Source organism: Solea senegalensis, linkage group LG6, assembly GCF_019176455.1.
Source record: "Solea senegalensis isolate Sse05_10M linkage group LG6, IFAPA_SoseM_1, whole genome shotgun sequence".
NCBI lineage: Eukaryota > Metazoa > Chordata > Actinopteri > Pleuronectiformes > Soleidae > Solea > Solea senegalensis.
The window spans coordinates 19,589,112-19,612,946 of NC_058026.1; the positions used below are offsets into that span (position 1 = coordinate 19,589,112).

At 39.4% G+C, this 23,835-nt stretch overlaps 1 long non-coding RNA gene across 1 annotated transcript in view; it reads right to left on the minus strand.

Moving 5' to 3' along the window:
• The window catches only part of LOC122771446, a 42,386-nt gene extending 41,837 nt beyond the window's left edge, over positions 1 to 549 (minus strand). Inside the window, exon 1 of the long non-coding RNA XR_006360604.1 lies at positions 505 to 549. This is a non-coding gene — a long non-coding RNA (uncharacterized LOC122771446). The remainder of the gene's footprint in view (positions 1 to 504) is intronic.
• Positions 550 to 23,835: the final 23,286 nt, after the last annotated feature.

A 23,835-nucleotide genomic window follows, 5' to 3' on the forward strand; every position in this document is an offset into this window, starting at 1 on the left:
TTACCATGGTTGTGATACTTTTTTGATGCTGTTTTAATGTGACATTGTGAAACTGCATTTACAGATCATTTTGTAAGTGTGAGAACTTCAAATAAAATAACTGGATTGATGGAAACTTCACATCTCTGGCTCTTTTTTTTTTTTATCTTTTAATTAATGAACACTGTCCTTATATCAACACAGAAAAGTTCCAGCGACAAATAACATGTTAGCTAGTAACAATATGAACATTATTTAAACTAGTAACAGTAATGGCTCCAGTAGTAGTAATTAAGATGCTTCCTCTGTTTTGTAGGCCAGAGGAGGAATTTCTTTGGTTCTCTTGTCTCTGTGTTATTTCAGTTTAAACAGAACATACAAGTGGATAAGATTTCTCAAACTATTACTCAACCAAAGTATCCTACAGAGAAATGGAGTTCCTTTACATCTTAATTTTCATAAGTTGGGAGCATCAGCGAACAGGAGAACATGAGCACATAACATAAAATGAGACTTCAAACTGACCTGAACCAACGATCCAGTGGAGATGGAAGCGCAGAGAGAAAATACATGAGGGAGGCAGGAATAACGGGACACGGAAGGAGGCAAAGTTAACAAAAACTCACACACAAAGGGAAAACTACAAAATAAGAAACAAAATAAACCATTATAACTCAAAGTCCATGAAAACAGAAAGTGTTTTACAAAGACTCTAAACACTGACTGGAACCACTCAGACAGGCAATACTAAGCAAATACACTCTCTAAAATACTCTTAGACACAAAGTTGTACGCAACCAACAGTGGGGCAACCTGATCACTGGTTCACAGCCGCCATGGACATGAGGGCACACAAGCTATTTATATTGCAGCTGGGGTTGATCGAAGAGTCTTGATTGGTAGACTTGGTCGAAGCACAGCCACACCAATCACTGACGCCAGTGAACAGGAAGCAGGAAGTAGACTCTGCTTCAGAAGGACCAATCCTCAACAGGGAATCACACAGCTGGATTTGCATGCCTGGTAGAATCGCTCATGGAAACAACACAATGAATATACACTAAACGCCAGCCAGCAGCGGCCGTAACAATAAACATAGTGTTTTACCAATTTGTGCCACTTTTGGCAGAAATTAAGAAATCAGCTGAATGATAAACACCTTTGGATATAAATGTGGTTAGATTTACACAAAAGGCACAAAAGCAATGGCTAGCACTGTTGCCTGACTGCACAAAGACCCAAGGTCACAACCCAGTCCAACTGAGGGTGTGGAGTTTGCGTGTTCCCCCTGTGTTTGCGGTTTTCCACAGGTTCTCCACTTTCCTCACACAGTCGGAAAATTGAATGTGAGAGTAGATGGTTGTTCATCTAGGTATGTTGATCCTGCGATCGGTAACCGGTCCAGGCTTTACCCTGCCTTTCATCCTATGTCAGCTGGGATTGGCTCCAGCTTCCCATGACTATCTATCTATCTATCTATCTATCTATCTATCTATCTATCTATCTATCTGACTAGTTCATGTTGTGCAAACTCAAGTGACAACACAGAGGTGTCAACACACTGGGTCAAACCAAGAGTTTGCCCCATTATAAACACTGTGTGGATCATTTCAAACATTGTGGAGCTAAACATTATACAGCTGATATTTATGCATCCGATTATCAAAATTATTCTCACACAGCCAATACCAAACTCTTGTCAAGGTGCCTTGGCTGCCTCCTCAGATGAATGAGACAAAAAGGTGAGTAAAGACAGAAAACAGCCTCAAATTTATTCACAATTCTTTTCTTTTTTTTCTTTTTTTTCAGCTCAAAGCCAGAAATCCAAAGCATCTCAGAGGGTTTGATGGGCTTCATTATCTATTCAGCAGGGCTGGCTGGCTCCTCCATTTTGCATTAGCAAAAGGAACAATCCTCATTTACTGACAGGGTAACGGGGCATGCATTGGCTGAGACGGACAGTGCATTTTAGAAGAACAAGGCACAGGTTATTGCACTAATACACTGTGGGTTTAGAATGTGAACAGACTGAATATGTTTCCTAACTGTTAAAGAGCAGGTTTTTGAATGTATTTTTTTTCAAATATAATATGGATGTAATGGGAGGGGTGGCTTAATAGTTGTAACTGCCACTTCTGTGAAGCTGACACCAAAGAGAGACATCAGCATATATCACACAGATTTGAGATTTATGCCAACCAACTGTTTGAACAATCATACTTGTCATGCTTTTTTTATCCTTTATCATTTATCTCTTACTTTTCATACATGCAATTCAGGTAAAAGTGCTTAACAATACAAAACTGTGAAACTGTGAAAGTATAAAGTGCATGAAAACATAAATAATAATTATAATATAGTAAGGAAAGAACAATCAAACAGTTTTCACCATGCAAGTGTTTGTTTTGTTGTCTTTCCATGTAATTATAGATATTATTAGTATTTTATTAAGTTTATTTTTTTACACAACAAGCACCAGGCATTGGTTTTGCTTCCACAGCTGTCACTGCTCTCCTGTGTGTATCTAGTGTTGAAAGTAGTCTCTTAAAAATACATTTTACAGCAGTGGGCAACAGGCACTTCTTAATTTTTGCAACTGCCTTGTCCATAAATATGTTTAGCTTACAATGTAAGTCACATAGACTTAAGGCCTGACAAACAAACAGTCTAAAATGATAATACAAAGCAGAGTTGTCAATATAACTGATGCGCAGGAATGGTGAAATCTAATATTTGAACAAAAGACAAAGCAAAAAAAAACAAAAACTTAATTGAGTCTGGATAAGAGAAGAGTGAATCTCTAAAGCTCTTTATTTGCACAGTCTGAGCTCAGCATGAGATGCATGAATTAAATTTAACAAAAGGCTAGGGTGAGAATAGATCGAGTTTATACACCAATTTTTACGCCTGAGATCAAAACTAGGCTTGATCGGATTTATTCCGACTCTTAAGGGAAGCTAATTTGAGGGTTTCTGTTTTTGTTCTGTTAAAATAACCCTTATATTGGTTTTACCCTCAATAAAGGAAATCTTTGGGAGAGCTCTTTCCTAATTTTCCATTCCTGTGGTTGTTTCTGTTTCTTTAATTGCACAGGGCAACGAAATATGAAAATTGTCAACGTCATATGCTGTCCCACTTCCAAAGTGTAGTGACTGCCATCCAGCTATTATTGACAACATTAATGAAGAGAGAGAGAGAGGAGCATCCACTTTCCTCTCACCAGGGTGACACACGCACACACACACACACAGATGCCAACTAACACTACTGATCCAGATAGTAATTAGCTGTGTTCACGCCTCCCTAAAATTCTGCTGGCCCACCCGATGTGCCTTCCACTCGGGTGCCAGCAGACAGACAAACAGACACACACACGCGTACAAATACACACACATCCAGATACAGTCATGTCCTTATTTACTTCAGTGGACATTAATTACTTAGAGAATCACTTTAACCTTAAATATAACTACTGCTTGACTAATCCCGAACCTAACTTATACCATAAAACATAAGATCTTGCACTTATATGATTTCATCAAGGGGATTTGTCAACATTATAAACTATGCCTACACTATCCCTTTATACAAAGTTTTTCTGGGTGCAAATGGAGGATAATGAGATATTTAAAACATTAAATGTGGAAGACATTCTCTGACATGTCTCCAGGTCTTTTTGTTTGTTTTTGTCAGGAGACAGCCATGACTCATTGGTACAGTGGGTCACCTCCCAGCTGGAAGGTTGGCTGTTCTATCCCAGACTCCATGTCCCTGGGCAAGACACTTAACCCCAACAGTGTGTGAATGTGTATGATAGATGGCTAACAGAAAAAGGGGCATTCATTTGTTTGGTTTTTGACAACAGCATGTTGGATCCACTGCAAAACCACGGTTTGTCTGCTATCGGAAACTACTGATGACATAGCACATTATTGAAGGGTTGTGCCATTTCGTAAAAGGTCAATTTTAAACACCATCTAACTCAGCTCCAAGGGGCAATGGATAGGAAAAAAGGGCTGAAAGTGAAAAATAGGACTGACAATGTATATACTGGGTGTGTAGTGGGGTAAGGGGGTTTCTCAGGCTGTCATGTAAATCACAGCAGACTGCCAGTCACTGCCGTCCGCTGTGGAAATGACACCCTACCCGACTCCAATAAAACCAGAGCTGAGTGACATTTAGCACAAGTGCATGTGTGATTGTATGTGCATTGTTGTGTGTGTGTATTATTTTTATGTGTTATCATCTTTTCATTTCCGCTTCTTGCCTGCTTTGAAAGTCATAGAGATGCCACGCCGCAGCCTAAATCATTAAGGATGTGCATGAGTGTGTATATATATATATATATATATATGTGTGTGTGTGCGTGTCTACTGTGCCTAATTCTCACATTCTAAACACAGTCTATCTCTTCCTGCCATCATTCTCATCTCTATTTCCTGTTTTTCTCTATATATCAGCTATTTACAGAGTCAAAACCCCAGAGCTGCAGATATGGTCGGAGTTTTATTATTCTCCTCATATTCTGTTATTTCTTCCTCTATCTTCAAGCCATCCTGTTTTCCATCTACTGTCATTTTACTTTGCTCCAAGGTCTGTAGTACTTGTATATGTGTTAAAAAGAATGACAGCTCCAAGGAGGCATCATAAGTGATACCCTTACATTACCCTCCACATTGTTATTTCCTGTATTAGAATTAGAATTACCTTCTCAGTCTATAAATACATGATGAGGATTCAGCTGACAAAAAGCATCATATCTCAATGAAATTAGCAGAATCTATCCACCGCCCTCTATACCACTGTTTCCTTCAGTCCTGTCTGTCTCAGGTGGTGCATCATCAACAGCTTTGGAGCAAAGATGTGGATAATGAATTATATATTAATACACCTCTTCAGTGTGTGTAGGTGGTGGTTAGGGAGGGGCACACAGGATGTGTGATGGAAAACAGGAGGATGTGATTAAAGAGAGCACACATAATACACTGCACTGTGTGCCTTGTTAGAAGACTTGACTCTTGGAGGGCAAGGTGAGCCGGGGCAGACAGCGGGGAAAGGAATGGGGACGGATGTGGTGTTAACGAGGATTTCAAAAGAGATTGTGTGAGCAAAATCGGGGCATCACCGACGCTCCCTGCAATGAGAGGAACGTGGGTGAAAGAGCAGAAAGAGACAGAGGGTGGATTAATGTGAGGTATGAAGCAAGCGTGACCGTGCAAATGAGAAAACCCTGTTGCACCTCACATTATCACCCGTTTCATGTTCACACCATGAAGATGGATTAAATTTGCTTTGTTCAATGCAAAGACAGTGAAGTCTCTTTTCTTTATTTCTCACCGAGACATGGGTGACACACAAGTCACCTCTGCGAACACTCGAACGCTTCAATTGATCATTTTGCTCCCATTGTTTAAGTGATGACATTATCCTCACAAACTTCCTATATGTGAACCCACTTTTTAAATGTCATGACCCAAATCACAATATACATGATTACAAGAGCATATCTGTGCATAGTGACCCTTTTACAGCCAAATCTGTAACATCTAATATAATTTTGATAGCGATTGCTCTTAGAAAAGTTCAACAAGCATTAGTTAACACATTTTGTGTTGCTTGTATGATGTATAATCTAGATTTTAATCAGGGCAAATACATAAGGATAACGCTACATTTAAAACAATGTGTTTCTTTGTGATTCATTTTAAAGATGTAAATATCTAATCATTAGCATCTTGTGAATGTTTCAAACGTAATAACAACATTTGTGTTTTTCATTAGACGCAGCATTGTGCATCTTGACTCTGAGCCAGAGATGAAGTGAGTGTTGCTGCAGTCACAGCAACAAGTTTTCTAATTTCTAATTTAGATTTGTCTTCTTATCCCCCTGCCTGCAGCGTCTAAATCTCTCAATCTGAAACTCTGGGTCAAGTTGAGGTTTCAGTGAGGTTTTACATAGTTCTCCACAGAGCAAAATCAGATTAGATCATTACAAAAATCAGATTAGATCATTACAGAGCACATAACTGACCACATAGTGGTTTCAAGACAGACATTCAGAGGTTTTGGGTTCAGGTCCCACCAGAGTCATAGTTTTGGGAGCGACTGTATCTGTTATGAGACATCTATCGACTTGAAGGTTGTGGTTTCGATTCCTGGCTCTGCTCGTCTATGTGCCAATGTGGCAGGACACTTAATCCCACGTTGAATGGGTATGAAAACTGTAGGATAGAAAAATCGCAAAATAGCAAAACTGTCGAAAAGAAAGAGAGCCTGGTCCACCCAAAAAAAAAAAAACTCTAACCATGTGAGACACCTTGAGGTGAGTTGTCCTGCTTTACGTGTGATCTGTCCGTCCTCAATAGATTCTTCACATATTTCCTTTGTGTGCTGTTTTCGAGGGGAGACCAGAGGCTTCCTCGCTACTGAAGTTGAAATAAAAAGCAGAGCATTACCTTAGTGATCTCTTGCTTGGTTGGAGAAGAAGTTGTGAATATCGAAACTTAAGAGAATTGGTATCTCTCACTAAAAACAAAACAGGGGTTACAGTCATGGAAGATAAACTTTATGGGATTACAAGTACATGAATTAGTAATTTCATGGATGTTAGACTGTGCACAAAATTCTGTTCATTCTCATTATTTTTTTCTGTATCCTTTTGAAACTTTTGAAAATGTTAGTGTCTATTTTCAAAGTTCATCTGTACCCAGGCTGTGCCTCCTACATTCATTCTATTATTAAGACACCTATGTATTGGTATTACTGGCCTTTAATCTTCCACACCACCCTCGTGTTATCATCACGGGCTCTCATGGCTGACCCGGGCTCTCTCTGTACTCATGTGCCTGTAATTCTACATCACAGAAGTCTCCGTGGACGTCTTTACACATCAAAAAAGACAGCAAGAGGAAGAGAAACTTAATCTATGAGCCTTCTACCACCAACCCTTGGGAATGAACATGAGGTCACATGCAAGAGAATGAGTTCCTGAATACATCTAAAGACAAATGCACAACCGCCTCAGCACACGTTTGATCTCAGTCCGATGTGGATGTTCCACTCAGAGTATTTCAGGTCACTCTAACTCCCACTAATGACATGTTCTCTTTCATCACCTTTTTGAGCTTTCTAACGCCGCAAGCCGGAGACTCATGTCCTTCTTGACAGCTTTGTTCTATGATTCACACAAGTAATGTTTAAAATTCTTTTTTTTCTTGATTGTTTCATACATAGCTGTGAGTGATGCACCGGCACTTTGATGGCTTTACTTGACACAGAACACAAAAAGGCTCGCAAGTCTGGTAGGTTGATTACTCTCGCTGGCTCACATCATTTTTTTAGGCACAATAAATTGGTTTACTAATTAATTTTGGGCAGTATTTTCAGCACTTAAGAGTTGAAAAGCACTAAGTAGGTTGGTCGGTAGGTAGAGAGGGAGAGATGGATGAGTTGGTAGGTGGGTGGGTAGGTAAGTGGAAATAGTGTACTGTAATACTATCTTACAGAGATACAAAACTCTTAATTTCCTATATTCTGTCTGACAAAGTGATGACAAAAAGAAGATGTGTTGCTGTGATAGAGAGGAGGATGAGGGGAGGAGGAAATGAATAATGGAAAAGCATCCTGGTGTTTCTGCTGAATGATTAGGGCTCATGGTTTACTAACAAGTTTTCTTTTGTTTATTCCTCTCATCTCTTCTCGTCTCCACACACAGACACAATCTTACCTTCTGACCACAAATTGCTTGTTGTGTTATCAGGTAAGTAACGGTATCTTTGCCATATGTGTAAAACAGCTCCATTAGTAAGATAGTAAATCTAGGAGTATCCCACTCCAAAAATCTTATATTGGATCTTTTTAAATAACTTTCCTTGAATGTTTCCCTTTATCTAATTATCTACTGTATGTATGTGTTTTGTCATCTATCAAATAAATCCAAATGAGCACTTGGCTTTAGTCCATGTAGGTCATGTGGTCCAGCTGAAATCAGCTGACGGCCAGCTGACTGCAATCTATCAATTTCACTGCAATCATAGCCAACCTCCTCACTCATTTCTTCATGACTGCAGTATAATAATAATAATTATTATTATTATTACTGTTGTTGTCCTATCACAAGACACATCCTGTATCTTCATTGTATCATCGCACTATTTTTCTCACTGTATCCAGGTTCAGAGTCTAGTGGAAAAAAGAAGGAAGCGAGTTGCTTGAAGAGCTACAAAAAAAGCACAGGGTGCAATCTAAAAGAAATGTCTTCAGCTATTTTTCAAGCTATAGTTAAATGCATGATCAGAGACTTACGTAGATGACAAACAGTCTGTGAAGTTTTTTTTTTAAACTGTATTAAATGATATCTGACGTTTACAACAATAAAAATGTCTTTAAAGACTCAACTTGGGACACAACTCAAGTTGACGCAAGAATATTGCAATTTTCAAACGTGGGAGCAGTCCAATACATATTTAGGTCCACATCCATGTAGTTTTTTGGCGTCGTAGTACATACAGTAGTTTTATCTGCTTCTAACTGACTATGACTTGTTAACTTTAGTGGGACTACTGAGGGAAGCAGGCAAGGATCATTCTATGATCTCAGTTCACTGACTGTATTAAAATCCAACTGTGAACACTTGGTCTCACTGGCACAATGTGTGAACATCAGTCACAGGACGCTCTCTGTACCAGAGCTGCTCTGCTGGGTAATGTGATTAGTACAGCAGTAAAAACTGCTTAATTCCCAAGAGGTTTGGGCTTTTCTGTCATTGACTGACGCATGCGCGGGGGGGGTGTTATATCTACCACTCAGAAGTGCACTGGCTTAGTCACGGCACTGTTTTCATGTGATTCTGCCCTTTGAGACTCTGAGAAACTTGATTTTTTTCAGGAGGAAAAAGGTCAGATGAAAAGTTGTGAGAACGATGTGAGTGGTTGACAGACCCATTTATTTACTCTCACTGACCATCTGAAAAAAGGTTAATCCAAAGGTTTGATGAAAAGATCGGCTCACCTCGTATATCATCTGTTAAGAATCCTTGACTTTTTGCTGACATAAGCCACTTATCCACTGCCCCGGGAACTTTAAAAAAACAGGAACCCTTTTCAAGGAACTTGAATGTTTCTAGACCATTGCTGCCACAACTTCATCCAAGGTGGAAGGCCAGGGTAGACTGAGCAAATTAGTGTAGTGTACTTGGCTTGTAACCGGAAAGGCCCACCAGGTCGAAAGGGCTGGGGGTACCCCTGAGCACGGTACCCAAACCCCATTGCTCCCAAGGCACTACTCAGTGTGGCAGGCCACTGCTCCTAGTTCTAGGATGGGTCAAATGCAGAGAAATAAATTCCCTAAGGGGATTAATAAAGTATTCATTAAACAACCCACAGCGACCTGGGGTTGAACAATTCAACCCCAGTCCAGCAGGTGGCAATACAGTGAAAGTCTATACGGTTGACCACATTCCGCTCTAAATGAAATAAATGCTTAATTTACAAATGTCTGACAAAAAAATAACTAAACATTTTGCAGACATTTCTTCAATCAATTTATTTTCGACAAGCATACACCCAATGTCCCAGCATCTTGTTTCATTTTATGACTTCAATACAAATACTTAACTGGAAAGGGGCTCTTTGTTTAAAGTGGGCAGAACACAAAATAAGCTCTAAATTCAAGTAGCAGCATAATTCAAGTGGTTACAATTGCCAAAAATGAATGAATATTTTCTCAATGTTCTTATATTTTTATCATGGGACTTTATTATTATTGAAAGCTTTTTGTGGATTGTGTGGGACTCTGAAAGTCCAAATGAACAGCATATTATTGAAAAAAAATAAATAAATAGACACATATAAAGAAAGCCTTGAAAATGACCACAGCATTCAATCCAATCTTTGTGTAAAGTGCTGTACAGTAATAAAGCAAACATTTAAAAAAACATAAAACACAAAGAGCACAACACCGAGCAGGTGAGAGGCAAAAGCATTGAAACTGGTCATTTGTAGCCTACTAATATTTTTTTGGAAATAACTGAAACTACATTACTGATGTCCTTTGGAAAAAGCTATCAAAATACTTTGGTCTGCCACAATATTAGAACCAGCTGACTAGTGTATATCTTTAAAAAAAATAAATTTAAATAATATCAGATAAAGCCTGGATTAGTAGAGGAATTTGTCAACCCTATCATTTCAACCTTCAGTTAGAAATGAAAAGCAGTCTTGATCAACCCTTAGTGCTCACGTGGCACGGATATGTACACTTGAAATTGCGGTGGGAATAATACACAACTCCTTATATGGACATTGTGGGGTTGTGCGTGTATAGGTCACATCCTCAAGCTTTACAGAGTGCATTTTGTTTGTCTTCTTATGTGTTGTTGAGTCAAAGTCATGATTCCTTTTATACTGTATATTTAAAAAAAAACAAAAAAAAACATATATACCTTGTGAAATAAAAAAATTATTATCTACAATTTGTGTCAATGCACACACGAAACACATTAACAGGTGTGTTAAGTGACTCCAGTTAGATTTTTATGCTGGGCACATCCCATGGTTTTAGCAATTCAACATGCTTTTAAGAGCCAGTGTGAAGCTCTGGCATTTTTACCCACTCACTGCCACCATGGATCATGTCTACCTTTTGCAAACAGAGCTATATTTACAGCATCAACCTTTGCAGTGACATGTTTAATTTGTCGTGCTCTATAAAAAACATGTGATATTGTTTGGAAATGAATTGGGCTCCTGTGGAGAGACTGATGTCTGGAGTAATAATTGGTTTCAGGAAGGACAAGGTTTGCGCAAGAAAAATGAATGGTCTGAAGAAATATGACAAAAGAAAGGGGTGGCATAGGACTCAGAAATCATACCACCCCAGTTTCTGACAGCATGCAAGCTTGGAAAGGATGATGTAAATATTATCTGAAAGTATGTGGAACAAAAATATAATTATAGCCTTGTGTTGATCAATTTGTTTTTGTAAATCACGTCATTATTTAATTCCAGGAAAGATCACATCAAGACTACATCTGAGTACACGATACAGCAGCCCACTCCCTTACAGTGGAATCAAAGGATTTGTTCATATTTCTTTATTTATTGGGGAGGGGGTCACTTTTTTTTGAGCATATAAAAATGAGCTCACTGAGTGGCCTCATCTTGAACAGTGAAAACACTTCACTGTGTGCAAATATGCTGCTGTGAGTTGAGGTGAAATTTCCAAAACGGAGTTTTACTCAACATATAGTGTGACAGTTGAAATAATATATGTCAGTTAAGCACTAGCATGATCAGAAAACTGCAATTAACTGGATAGTTTCTCTTTTTCAGGCCTCAGTCTCAGTCCCTCTGGCATCAACAACCAAACAAAGTAACTTCGATCACCTTTCTTCTCCACGCTAGTGCTTGTTATGAACTTCAGAAGATCATCTTGACCATGTGTACACACCCTGTAATTGGTTGATAAGATATTTCTGTTAAGTAAATATACAGTATTAAAGTTAGTACCTTGATCATGAAAATAAAACTGTTAGTGAAAAATACATTCTGCCTTTTTCTACATCCATGTTTGTCACTGCTTCTTCTCCCATCACTGACCATGTGATTGAAGCCATAGAAAATAAAAACACACAGATGTTTGACCTATTGCTTTCTTTTCCCTGTTTTTCCTTTCTTTTCTTACTCTTGGCTCCCTTCAGTCCCCGGTGTGTCCACCGAGCTGTCACACAGTACTGGAGCGTGTCCTTAACTCTGTTTTGCCATTCTGTCATCCTGTATTCTCTCCTACCATCCATCCGTCATCCATCCATCAATCCACCTATCCATCTGCACCACCTGGAGCTCCCCCTTCTCTGTTTCCCCTGTGGGATTTCTGAATGACCAAAGCATAGACCTTTACCTCTCTCCGTGTGTGTGTGTTTCTCTGTCGTTCTGAGTTTTGATGCTGTAACAAATTCACAGGTGAGCAGTCATGGAGCAGTTGCAGGTGTGTGTTGTACCAATCTGTCTCACGCTCTGTTCTTTCTTCTTAACACTCACAGATGTTAACATGAATGGTCAGCGATGATCTTGAGCTCAAACACTCTGGCCATCCTTATCACACAATGTGTGTGTGTCTGTGTGGTGCGAGTCTGTGAGTGTGTGTGTGCGCGCGTGTGTGTGTGATGAATGGGCCGGTGCCAGGCGGCGTTCCCTCGGTGGCCTTGGATCAATCTGCTTATCTGTTAGCTGCCAGCACTGCCAGTGATTAACGACCAGCTCCACACACAGCCCATCCTTATTCATTACCACACACGTCACACACATGCGTGTGCACATTCAGGCAAGCGACCATGTGCGAGAACGCGCGCGCACACACCCAAGACATCCTTTTTCATTATGGTGGACGTCCACATTGGGGACAGTCTGCAGTTGGAAGGCGAGAAGGTGAGAGAGAGATGGATGGGTGCAGCATAAATGCTGAACCACACATGCATCTCCAGCCACTCAGTATCTCTCACATCTTTCCCTCTGTCTTTATTTCTCTTTTATGTTCTTACGTCTTTCTTCTTTCTGACCTCCTTCCCACACGTGACCTCCCTCCAGACCTATGTGTGCATGTGTACCCATTGTTTTTACTTACTTTTTACTGATATCTCATCAGGCCAATCAGAGCCGACAAGATTCCCCCAGAGTTGCACAGTTGAAAGAGGTGAGGTTGTTACTGGGGTGCAACTCAGGGGGTGGACTAACTCAATGAGACAGCTGTGTCTTTTTAAAAATGAAGAGAATAAAGATTTTGTTTTATAAAAAAAAAATAATATATATATATATATATAGACATAAAAAACTAAAATAATGGCACTTAATTAACAGAATAAGTTGCTTATTTTTTGGGAAACCATTCCAGACTTACTTTTGCATATTTTTTATAGGGAGTATATGCAAAATGTTAACTATGTTAGTAAACTTCTTTATATTCGATAGCAACAGTACATAAGTAATAATATATACATTAAAATATAGTATTGTGTCCACTGTCCCTATAAAGATACCCAGCTCATGTCACAGCCTCCTTTTATAGCACAAGTCCATACAAATAAGAAAATTGTCTGAATGTTGTTCATGCATTGTTTTCACCTTTAAATCTAAACCTTTATGCAGTTCATGTTGAAGTCTTATCAATCATCTGAACCATATTTAATGACCGTTGGAGTCACATTTTGCTTAGTTTATGGCCTAGAGGAGGAAAACACTGTGGATTTTAGTGCTCCATATGTTTACAGTCTCATCACTAAATGTGTCTTTTGTTCTTTGAGGTAGTATATAGTTAGCTCGAGAGCATTTTCTCCACCATCAACTGCCATGTGGCAGCTGGGAACAACACTTTGACAGGGGGTGAGAACAAACAAAAATGGGAAAATTGTAAGCTGGACAGATGAACAGTGAGCTGAAACACAATTTAGGTCCAGTGTGTGAGAATTAGATGAATCTAATGGCAAGACCACAGAGTGTAACAAACCGAGGACTCAGGAAACTACTTAAGGCAGGAAACTGCCTTAACAAGTATACCAGAAAGGACGTTGTTCATAGTAAGCTTCAAAATGTGAAACTCACGCTTGTTCATGGCCGGACTGTCTGTTCAGGTTGCTGAAGAATTATGGCGGCTCAAGATGGTTGCATCCTTAAGGCCTTTGTGTAAAGTGCATGTAAAACACTTGTTCTAAGGCCATGAAAACAAGGGGATTCTAATTCTTAATTCTATTTTGCCAATAAATCATCATAAATGCTCTGTAAAATCCAGAAGAGTTACAGTCTAGTAGTAAATCTCACCAATGCTCATGTTTCAGTTAAGAAGCTGTACATTTGACCAGTCATCGTTTTTGGTTGGAAGTAGTCGCTCACTATTCTTGTCTGCAAAGCAATAGTAAAACGAAAAGGTAAAATCCAGTGAGTGCAGATTTTCATTTCTGCTCTCATTGATGATGACAGTGGTGGCAGATGGGAAAAGTAGGGGAGACAAAAGGGATGACATGCAGCCAGATTTAAACATGGGCCACTGACTGCAGCTAGGCCTCACATAATGCTGATTAAGCCATTGTGATCCACACTGCTCTCACTCTCTCTCAGTATTTCTCACTATAGCAGTTTCTTTTGTGTTTCTGTGTCTGTGGAGACATTCCCACACTGCACACAGAGTGACATATTTGGTATTACGACTCGAGGCAGGTGAGTCAGAAAAAGCACACAGCAAAGGTAAGACTAGACAGCTTCAAACAGCAGCAATATGGCTGAAAACACCAACAAGAACCCACTAAACGTGTCAGATATGGATTCTACAGCTAATTCTAAACCTTGATGTTCAGTAGGACTTCACAATCGTAATCTCATCACAGTCAGTGCGATTATTAAAAATGATTGTGTGTTTAAAAAATGCCTGCTCTGAGAACATCAACCAACACTCCCTGCCAACAGCCTATAGACTTATGCTGCGTTCACAAGTTCACATACAAAGTTGTTATTTTCAACTCTGGCAAAAAGACAAAATGGCCAATCAGCATCAAGTTTCTCCAGATGACGTCACATACTTGACATTGGCCAGACTCCACATGGTTGATGGTGAAAAGAAATGCCCAATACTTCTCTTTAAATATGGCGACTTGCAGCCAGCTCTCTCATTGTGCCCATCGCGTCACAAAATGTACAAAATTATCCAGCGGCACAATGTGCGTCTGGTGTGAACACAGCATTCATGTGCCAATCATCACTGCTGCTCTTTCCTTCACTAAGCAGCTCCAATTAAGTGTCCTGGATACAGCTTGGATGCCTTATATCCAAATGTGTGAATCTATAGTTTTACGTTAAGTTACTAGATGTAGTCACACAAGCTGCCAAACCCTCGCATGGGCCTGGGTAATGAACAGGAAAACAACATTTCACACAGCAGAACAAAGGAACAACAGGCGTGGCCGGATGAACATTATAACCAGGGACCTTCTTGCTGTGGGGTGATGAAACTCTTTAGCCCTGCTTGAGTTGATTTAAAATAGTTATTAAAATAGCTTAAAAAAAAAAAAAATGAAAGAGAGAGTTAACTCCACACACAGAAGATCAAATACACACCACAACTTATTGTGAACCATAGTATGTCTATATGTATGGTACATGTACTACATGTCATAAATAATGCTGTAAATTATGTGGAAGGAAAAGGGCGAGGGAACACAGAGAGCAGAAAGGGTTAAGATTTAAATTGTTTTTTATAAAAAAAAAAAGCCTCTAATTAAAAGAGTTGGAGGTTAGCAAGTGAACAAGAGAAATGACAGGCATAGCAGGAAAGGAAGGGGACAGAGGGATTTAAAGTTCCATCAGACACCTTTTATTTGCTGTAGTGGGGTAAAGAAGATATTTACTCAAGTCAGACTATATAAATATGCAAACAGCCAAGAAAGATGAAGAAAGACATAGTCAACAGAAAAACTAGAGGCATCAACTTCTCTCTCTCCTGTCTCCTCCTCTGTCTCTGTGTAATTCGTATAATCTCAACCTTCCTTTTTTAATTCTCTCAGTTGACGTACATGCGTCTTTGGTGCGTGTATGCGTGTCTGTGTTTGTGAGAAACAGAGAGAGCGAATGAGCCATCTTGGCAGCGTGCCTTTGATTTCATCTTTGGAAGTAAAACACTGACTTCAAATGGCCTCAGCAGTGGCAGGTGAACGTTTCTGACACTGGCATATGTGCATGTGCGACTGAGTCACGGCACATGTCCCTTTATCTCATAAAAGTTAAGTCTGTTCTCACCGCGACTCAGAGTTTGTGACCTGTAGGCAATGTGTGTGTGTGTGCGTGTGTGTCGTCACTGTATGGAGCTGCTTGTCTGCTTTGAGTGGCTTGTGTTGAATAGTGATGTTTTGTGACTTTGTGTCATCTTTGTTTCATACACCTTCACGGTCTGTTACTTCACACACCGACACAGGCAAAAAGGTCTCAAGGGAATGTAGTACAGTGACTGTTAATTAAATGGAAGTGACTTAGCGTGAATGTGTTTATAGGCTTTGATTACATGTCTTCATTATTGATATTTATATAAATGTTGCCTCTCCACACTCTTCATAGATCCAGGAGGCTTCACCTCCGTAAACCGCGGTTTGTTTCTCTTCAGTCTAATTTGAATGAGTTTCTTAGAATCATGCTGAATCTTAATGGCAGTGTCACAACCTCCAGAAGATTTTTTACTGTGTTATTATCCATGTACCACTCAAAAGATAAAAATGGCCCTGAACTTAGACTTCACTAAAGAAATAAGCCCCTTTCAGAAAATGAAGTTTCTTTAGCCTTATTCGGTTCAGTGAAGCACATTGTTGGTGTCTTTGTCATTGGCTGGCCCCCATTTCTGATCCAAAACAACCCAGAATTTAAAGAACCTTAACTAAAATATATTGACAATCATTAGATCATTATGACGGAGTATTAGGTCCACATTGAGAAAAAAATTAATTCACAGACTTCGAGAATAAAGTCGTGAATTTACGAGAATAAAGTTGTAATATTATAACCTGTTGTTTTAGAAGAGGAGAGTTGTTAAAATGAGGGCTGTGGAGCATTTCATGGAATCGTACTATAGGTTTCACAAACAAGGAGATGCTTTTGGCACATCAGCAACACATCACAGTATCAGGGCTTTGAAAAGTAAATCCCTGCTTTAAATGGGAAAATAGCTGGAACTGGTCGACTGAGTCGAGGTCCGGCGAGCGCACCTGCAGAGACCCCAGCACCTTATAGGAACGCCTCCAAATCTGCGTGGTTCTTTCTGCGGAAAAGATGCATTTTCTTGTTCTCCTCTTCTAAAACAACAGGTTAGAATATTACGACTTTATTCTCATAAATATACCACTTTAATCTTGTAAATCAAGACTTTATTCTAGGAGTCTGTGATTTTTTTTTTTTTCATCAATGTAGCCCTAATACTCTGCCGTAGATCATAGAAATTTATAACAGTTATTTAGTGCTGGGCCAAAATGTCTTAATCCCTTGTTGTTTACGCTTGAATTGCCATCTAATCAACGGTGGTAGGATCTTAATTTATGGAGGATGACAGTTTATTTTCTTGACTTCAAGTTAGAAGTTATTCTACAGTTTATGTTGTAGTCAAATCAAATCTTCAAATCCTTACTCATGAATCTAAAGTGTTTTTTGTACACAAGCTTTCAAACAGAGGCCTCTGCAAAGTGTTCAGATCACAGAATATGGGCAACACGTGGGAAAATTTGAATCCCCGGGGATTTCTATAAAAATAAAAGCTTCAATTTCACACACAGAAATACAATCACAATTAAGAATTTGAAATTTTCATCTTCTTTTTTTTTCTTTTGAGACAGATTTTACCTCATCTGTATAATATAATATTGGTTACATCTTATGGAATTTTTAGTTCACTGCAACACCTTTGCCAGTTTTCACCATCAAACATTTCTAAGATTTAGCACAAGAAGTTACTATTAATCGTTAGATGTTCTTAATGCCAAAAAAGAGGAAAAATTGAGCATGCCGAGCTCTTGGTTTTGCAAACCAATCTAACAACAGTGTTGCATGTGTTTCATAGTGGAAAGAGAATATTTCCACGGTCTCTGCATTCTCTCTGTCTTTTTCTCAGCTTGGCCCACCGCCACCATCACTAATATAGCCGGCTAACCTTTCTATCATAACAGAGCTACACGCAGACAGACTGCAGTTATTAACCTCTGCAGTGGTGCCTCTTTCCAGGGCCTAATTGCTGCCAATACCAAGTTACGGCTCAATCTAATAAAGATTATACGTGCTGTGCCAAAAGGACAAATTGTTCACTAGATTCACTATGTTCGCTCATTTGGTTCCTGTTGGGCATAAAGTTACGTGAGCCGAAGCATATTGAACATGGTAGTAATTTTCTTGGATATGAGCGCTCTGATTAACTCTTTGAAAGGAGGAAGGAGTAGTGAGACGGAACGAGAGAGGGAGAGGAAGGGGGAGGCAAGATAAACAAGATGGGGTATAAGAGAAATAAAGCAAAACAATTAAATAGCATGCGTATGAATTTAAAAAATGTTCTTAAATTATACAAAACTGTATATTACATATGGCGTTTTTACACTATGCGATGAAACCTCAAGTGTCACTGTTCACTTGAGGTGCAATAAAGTCCAATTAAGGATAAGGATGATGATGATTCTGCATATTAAAGATTTTGACTGTTGCTTATTAAAACATAAAATAACATAACTGTATGTACCTCAAGAGAGGGTTAGAACCATGACCCATAGTTACGGTCAAACTTCAAGCATACAGTCTCTAAGCACCACTGTCTCATGGCGATAAATTGTATTCTATTATTGTATTTGTCTCATTCTAAGGGGAAACAATATTGCTGTCTAGATTATATTCCCTGGCAGCATTAAAGGTGTTCATGGATTATACAGACGTTGAGATCAGGGTAGATTGTGAGCAAATGAAGCAGGACTTCTCTGCTCTGGGAAACTAATGAAAGATCCAGCTGAGATGGAAAGTTTTAGCTCACTTAGGTTTAAATGTAACATGTAAAGCTGCATGAAGCAGTTTTTTTAAGAAAAAGCACAAACCCATTGTGTTTTTCCTCTAAGCATGGAAAAGAATAGGGAACCTAGCACGTTGCCAATGCTGCATCTTACAAAAATTGGCTACTAGTGGGACATAAAAGTTGAAGATGACTGCAAAGTTCCAGAGTGAAAAAAATTAGTGACATCAAACGGTGAGAATGCACACTGTAACAAACTAAATTTCAATTTCAGCCAACCCTCATCAATGTTACACACTGGACCTTTAATCATGTAGTTACATGAACCACAGCAGCTTCAAAGATAAATGAACCAATCAAAATTGGCCCAGCAGCCCAGGTTGATACAAATAATCACTGTTTTCATTGGTTTTATTTATTTGTGGAAGAATTCGTATGCTGAACTCACATGTATGGCGACTGCTGAAACGCCTTTTTATTCACTTTGAATGGAGCGTCACACTTTGAACTGAAATGCTTTCTGGGTCCGATGCTTCCATTTGCTTGTAGCAGAAGTCGCAAAAATGAATGTTGTTGCATGGTGTTACAAAAGTGACGGTTAATGTTTAATCAAAGATGAACAAACTGAACAGCGCTACAAATTACAAAATAATTACAAAAATGCTACAAACATACTGTTGAATACACCTTGACAGATGCAGTGCAAATTAAAGGATAACTAAACCCCCTATTGTGAGGCTAATTCCACCCAATACCTGATGCAAAAATGCCAAAATGCTGGGTGCAAAATGAAGGGGAGAAGGAGGGAGGGAGAGTGTGTTTAGTATGCCTATGTTATTTTATTGATGTGGTTCTGTACAGCACTTTGGTCAAACATGGTGTTTCAAACATGCTTTATATATTTCGATTGGGTCGCAACATTTCTGAATATTTTACTCATCGTACCTTCAAGGACACTGTTTACTGCATCTTTTCGCTGTAAATGTGCAGCTTACAGTACCTTACAGTAAAAACTCACTCAGCATGATCTCTTTAAATCCTGACATCGCTGGTGTGGGCCTGCACTAGAGAGCCTGATGACAAACATGTCATGATGACATTTTTCAACAGCCTGTTAAAAATGTCTGTAGGGAGCAGTGCGACACACACACACACACACACATAATTGCCAGATTAAAAAAAGAACACTGTAGAGATGCACAGAGAAGAAATCCTCTGGCATAATAAGCCTGAGATAGCTAAATTAGCTTCAGGTAGAGTTCAGTTGATGAGTGAAAGAGATTGAGTGCTGCTTTAATGAGGGAGTGGGTGGAAGTGGAGAGGCACAGAGGCTACACACCATGCCTTGCTCAATCAACACATACTGACTCCACTCTCTCCCAGTAATTACTCAAAATCCATTTATTTCGCCGCTACAGCCAAATATTCCCTTTGAAAACTATCAACGAAAAACCTATTGCCACATTATTAAATCTGCCCGAGCGTCGGTGCAGATCACTTGATGCCATTAAAAAACATCATTAAATAACACTGATTCTCATCACATACTACATACTGTTTTTTTTCATTTTTCTTTTTTTTTTAAATGGATCTGTGCCTTTCCATTGAAATGGAAAGAAATTATAGAAGAGCACAAGACACACACTCCTAGACTCAATTCCTAGATTCATCTCTGCTTGGCTAATGTTATATAAATGGCTAAAGCTATGACACCGAAGATTTTCCAGTGGTCTTGTTACTGTTCGATGAGATAATTCGATGCCTCTTGGTTAGTATTCCAGTGTTTTGTTGTTGGATGATTTGTTACAGTGACAGAGACCTGATGACATAATTATTTCTCCTGTGGGAGCTGAGTCCTGGTGATTAGGTAGCAGCGCTGTGATATGTGATGCAGATGGTGATGAGGGGCGGAAAAGGCAGTCTGTGTGTGTGTGTGTGTGTGTGTGTGTGTGCTGGTCAGCTTCATGAATAAACATTTCTTCACAAGCTTGCAAGATACGCAGTTGTGGTGTGTCATAATCTGTTGATGCAAAACAAAATGTCCCTCTGAGACTTCATGTCAGGGTTGTGCATGTGCACACACACACACACACACACGTGCACAAACGCCGTTATATCTTGTGTATGGGAGTGCACTTGTGTGATTAATTGCACAGCGACAGCATCCAGTGTCATTCTCGTCTTTATCTCAAGGTTACAGAGTGATGCACCAAAGAAGATAAGCAGGCAGTGCAAACAAACTACTTACAAATTACACAGAACTTTTTTAGTGTTTACATCAAACAATAAATAAAAAATAGATTCGGAGGCAAGTAACAAATGAGGAGCAGGAGGGTTTGTGTGTAGCCAAATGTCAAAAGTGAAAAGATTGCAGACACACAGAGAGACAGAAAATGAGACCAAAACATACAAAAAAAGCGCAAGAGGGAGGGAGGGAGAATTCTTGATGCCAACTCCATGTTTTTCAGGGATGGAGAAATGTCACTTAGCAAGCATTAGACTACTGCTTTCATCTCCTCTCCTATCACAGAGACATGGGGAGGTGCTTTTGAAAGGAGTTTTAAAGGGCTCCGAGCCTGCCTTGGCCTATGAAATCATGCCATCACTCATTTTTATCAGCATGGAACATGTAAAACATACCCTGACTCTGTGTCTGAAGAAATAAATAAATAAAATAAAGTCAATGATTTATTCCTGAATCTGAACTTTAAAAAACTCCCCACCTGAAGGCAGGTCAGATTCTTCCTTCAGGTTTTTGAAGGATGGAGAGATGTGACGGTGCTGTTAGAAGATACAGAGGAAAGTTGAAAGAATATATACTGTATATATTTTAAATCCTGGATTCTTTCAACATGTCTATCCCTCACTTCATCCAAGGCCAATGTTTGGGAACCTATATATTCGTTTGGTGGTATATATCACAATTATTATTGCATTGTTCTGTGACTTGTCATTGATCCAGAGAGAAAAGCTTGATCTTCCTTCGCTGAGATTTGTTGGGCATTTGTTTTATATCACTGGTTTTGTTTCCTTGATGTCACTGTCTTCTTGCGTGATGCAGACAACAGAAAGACTCAGGGGTTACTGACGTTTCAGCTGCTGCAACAAGGATCTGTAAACAAACTAACAAACAGCCACGGAATGATGGCCACTGACACAACACAGTCAGGTCTGGTCTCTTGCCTCAGTCACATCAGACCATTGGAATTATTTTACAGGCTGTGTTGACTGGCTGCAAACGTGAGAAGAGATATATAGTGAAATCACACATACACTCACATAGACATTTGTTCTAAAGTGTAAGTATCTCTGTTGGATGTAAATGCTTCATGTTTACAACTGAATGGCGATTGGGGCGTGAGCAGAACCCTGCAATAACCAGTGAGAGCGAGTTGACCAGGAAACGGATGTTATAGTCTTTTGTTTAGAACCGTAACTTATACAAGCCAAGTTGATTCCATCTTCTCAGCCATGACTTAATGCACATTTTGTTTTGCGTTTCTCAGCACTTCATTATTTCCCCATTCTCTTAATCAGGTCTATATGCCTAAAGTCATTGAGTTGCTGTCATGTCAGTGTTTGAGTAATTAGATACTTAATAATATGAATGTAAGTGTGTTATGTTTCATGTAAATTTATTGTGCAAATAAAATGGTAAATGTTCTGCCTGGTGCACGTAGCCACAACTCCAAACAAAATGTATATTTCCTCTACAGTAGCCCCTTACTGAGGAGCAGCAGTAGCCAAACTGAATTTCTCATCATGGCGACACTGAACACAAGAGTCATAAAAAAACATTTTAAATCTATACTGCTGCAAAGATGTGTTTGCTGACCAAACAGGTGAATAACACGTCTACTTGCTTGAATAGATGTCACTCGGTTGCTGCCACTGTTTAACATTCACACGTCTGGTGTTGGAGAGTATCCACGGTTATCAAGGCATGTCATACACATGCTGAGAGGATGTAGTGATTACAGTTGTGTACACACAAATTCAGTGAGTGGCTATTATACATAATCCACTATCTATGAAGTGTACAAACACTACTGTGTCATTGAACTGCACATCAAAATGAATAGAGAACTTTATATTTGTGAGGATTAACTGAGTGAAGATCAGCTAAATATTTAGTCTCTGAAGTGGGTGTCAATTCTTAGCTCTGGGAGAAGCAAAATAAGCAGGGCATGTAATATTTAAACGATTATGGACCATTGCGGGGTTATTGGAGTTGTGTGGTAGTTTTCCAGTCTACACTTGTATTGTGGCCTTGGAGAAGGTCTTCAGGGAACCTCACTGAGGGAACAGCCACAGTGAGGGGGGTTAGGCTAGCTAATTGTAGCAGCTAATAATTGGTCATCACTACAAAAGCATACTTTTGTATAGAGAAAATACTCCTCTGTACTCAAATAAATGCCATGACTGACTCCAGTGTTAACCTTAAGCTGTCAAACTCTATTCTATAGTTCCCATGCATCTCATCTGTTAACATGTGCCTCAGCATGATGTTCAACCACGCCCAAATATAGATCTTATCTTATTCAGGAACATAAATTGGACCATTTAATAATTCTAATAATAACATGCTTTGTCCGGCATCATATGTCTCTTTTTCTTTTTTTGCTTCAAAGTATTAAAAGGAATGGAGGACCATCATTGGGAATGAAACAGACAGACTGCATCACAAACAGTCTCTAGTGAGATGGTGCTGAATTCTGTCCCTTCCTTAGAAAGGAGTTTCCTTCCTTTGAAAGGATATTTTGTGTGTGTGTGTGGTTGATCTTCTGTGTTTCCTCATATGACTGTGGGTGTGTGTGTGTGTGTGGGGGGGGTGGTTAGCATGGGCTCTTTTATTTGTGAAGTTACAGTTGAATCGTCAGAGCAGATAAAAATTAATGACTTTCCTTGCTGAGCCTGAGCTCTCTAACTCCATCACACAGAGCTATGACAGCCCTACACACACACACACACACACACACACACACGCCGTGAATCATCCTCCAATGGATGCATTTGTGTGTGGGAGAACGATGGGAAATGCTCTTAAATCCATAAGCACACGCTGAGTTCACACTCATACACGCACGTAATCACATATCTCTTGGCAGACTTTGTTTCAATTAACATTTTTATTGCTGAGGAAAGTGAAGGTGGAGAAAAATGGGATTGGACGTCAGAGAAACCCCTTCTTGTTGTGTTTGTGTGTGCATGTAGTGCAGGTCCACCTACACACACACACACATAAAACCGCGTGCACCGTTACATTGAGTGGAATGAGAAAACTAATTTTGACATTATGGATGGATTTACTTATAGAGGTAATCAGTCGAGTGAGGCGGAGACATAGAG